The following is a 3,169-nucleotide window of genomic DNA, read 5'->3' as shown; positions in this document are numbered from 1 at the left end:
TAAATGGGGCACATACGCATATCGGAAGATGCCATTTGGTTTGATCAATGCCGGTGCTACATTTCAAAGAGCCATGGACATCGCATTCAAAGGTTTAGTCAATAAATCCGTAGTGATTTACCTGGATGATATAACAGTGTACTCCAAGAAGCGAAGCGACCATCTCAAAGACTTGAAACAAATCTTTCAACGATGTTTAAGGTATGGGATTTCACTTAACCCAAAGAAATCTTTTTTCGCATTAAGTGAAGGAAAACTTCTAGGATTCATAGTGTCAAAATCTGGTATTCACATTGAACCTGACAGAATCAAAGAAATTTCTGAAATATCCATTCCTCATAACAAAAAAGCCATGCAATCTTTCCTTGGTCAAATCAATTTTGTGAAGAGATTTGTCCCAGATTTCTCACGTATTGTTTCTCCTTTGCAAAATATGATTAAAAAGAATTCAAATTTTAAATGGGGTCAAGATGAGCATGAAGCATTCAACTTGATCAAACAAGCTATCATTAACACTCCATCTTTAGCGACCCCGAATTTTTCAAAATCTTTTATCTTATACACATTCACCTCAGAGAAATCTTATGCCGCGATTCTAACTCAAGCAAATCAAGAGAAAGCGGAAGCTCCAATCGCATTTTTTAGCTCGAATTTACAAGGTGCTGAACTCAACTATTCAGACGTGGAGAAACAGGCATATGCTGTTTTCAAATCAAATATTTCAGACCTTTCTTACTTAAAGCCCATACTAAGGTCATAGTACTGTTTCCAGTGGTAAGAAACCTTCTGATACAGAAGGATGTGGGTGAAAAAAGAGCAAATTGGATCACCGCTTTACAAGAATACGATCTTGAGATCAAACCAGCAAACATTGTAAGAGGTCAAGGCTTCTGCAAAATGTTGGCTGGAGCATCGCAAATTCCTGAGAATTCATCTGAAGAGGTACATACGTATGAGGTAAGCCTAAATGATGCAGAATCATTATATGCTGACACCATTTATTATCTTAAGAACGGGTATGCTCCATCACACCTGGATCACACCAAGAAAAGAGCTCTGAGATTGAAAGCTAAACAATACCAGCTCATAAATGATGTTCTGTTTAAAAGGAATTATGATTCTGTGCTTCTTAGGTGTCTTGAGAAAACTGAAGCCGAAAAGGTTTTGCAGGAACTCCACGTTGGACCAGCAGGCGGACACTATGCTGGAGATGCTACTGCACATAAAGTCTTACGTGCAGGATATTATTGGCCCACACTGTTCAAAGACTCACACAGTTATGTGAGGAAATGCCAAGTCTGCCAGACTGCTGCAGGGAAACAAAAGAAACCGTCCATGCCACTACAGCCGGTAAACATCGAGCAACCATTCAGTCAGTGGGGCTTGGACATAATAGGTGAGATCGTTCCTCACTCTTCTAAGCAGCATAGGTGCATCCTTACGGCAACAGATTAATTTACTAAATGGGTAGAAGCAGTTCCTCTCAAGACAGCTAATTCTGAAAACATTATTGAATTCATAGATCAATTTATAATCACTAGGTTTGGATTGCCAATGGCCTTAATGTTTGATAATGCTTCATACTTTTCTGGAAATACAATGACTGAGTTTGCACTTAAAAGAGGGTTCAAACTGAAATATTCGGCCAACTACTATCCGCAAGGTAATGGATTGGCTAAATCAACAAACAAAAACCTGATCAGGATTATTAAAAGAACAGTCGACCAAAACCAAAAGAATTGGCACAAAGCATTGGTAAATGCTTTATGGGCAGATAGAATAACGAAGAAAGCTTCAATCGGCACTTCTCCCTTTAATTTAGTTTATGGGAAAGAAGTGGTTCTTCCAACTCACTTAGTCATCCCCTCTTTGTCTTTGGTACAACACATCGATGAGGTATCTACCTCCTCCATACAACTAAGACAAATGGAAATAATTAAATTAGAAGAACGACGAGAACAAGCTAAGAAAACCCATGCTCATCACCAAGCACTGATAAAATCCTCTTTTGACTCAAGCATAATGACCAGAAAGAATTTTTAGATGGGAGATTTAGTTTTGAAATGGGATAAGGCTCATGAAGAAAAGGGCAAACATACAAAATTTTAGAAACTGTGGCTTGGTCCTTTTCAGATTGTAGAAGTCATAGGCCCATCGACGTTTGTGTTGCAGGATTTAGCAGGTAGAAGAGATTCTTTGCCTGTTAATGGACATATTCTTAAAATATATTTTCCATAGAATATCACTCTTCTATTTTTGTAGGATAGTTTTAGTTTTTATTTGTTTTTCTCTTTCTTATAAATAAAACCAGTTGTAGATGGTCACTAAAAGGGTTCATGAAAAAGACACCAACTCTCTATCAGATTTTGGGCTTTTTGCTTGTACAAGTAGCAAAAATTTTCGAAAAATCTGATCTTTATTATTGATAGGTAGAGTTAACTTTAGCCTAGACATGATACTAGTTTCAACTTCAAAAATGTGATGAAAGCAACCTTTGGTAAGAAATTGTTTTATATCAGCACAATGAAAGGTATCAATAATAAAATAAATATTCTCTGTAAGGCTGCTGTTTTCAAACTCTATTATTGTCATCCAGAGCTTTCTTAAGGAAAAACAATGACTTCCTCCCTGCTAAAGGAAATCACAGCGTTCAGAGGAACAATCCGAGAAAACACTGTATCTCAAAGAATAAGAGGTCTCATCACGAGCCGGCTTATCATGATCACAGATATTATAACTTGCTGACTTTGCCAATACTGTCTACCAAAACAGGGCAACGACTCAATATTGTTGCAATCAAAAGACAAGGGGTCTCATCACGAGCCAGCTTGTTCAGCAAAAGTGTAAATCAAGTGAATGACTGTGTCATAATTTGGCCACCAAACCAAGACATTGTTCTTTAGATAATAGAAAAGGAAAAAGTGTCAAAAAATGGTTTTCCTCTGAAAAGTTGTAAATAACCTCAAGCAGGATAAAGGATCATTGCTAGGTAACAGGTAACCCTGTTGAGGCTATGGATGCTTGCAGGCAGCAGAGGCTCTACCTACGACAAATGAGCATATTTTAAAAGCCAGCACGCAGAGAAGACCTTATTTTATCTTTAAAAGACCAAGTAATGTCTGGTTTGAATACAAGAACTAAGCCCGAGGAAACAAACAATTGGAATATG

This window comes from Pinus tabuliformis, chromosome 6, assembly GCF_031772625.1.
Source record: "Pinus tabuliformis cultivar Carrire ecotype Pingquan chromosome 6, CPIR1, whole genome shotgun sequence".
NCBI classification, from domain to species: domain Eukaryota; kingdom Viridiplantae; phylum Streptophyta; class Pinopsida; order Pinales; family Pinaceae; genus Pinus; species Pinus tabuliformis.
This window is presented reverse-complemented; position numbering follows the sequence as displayed.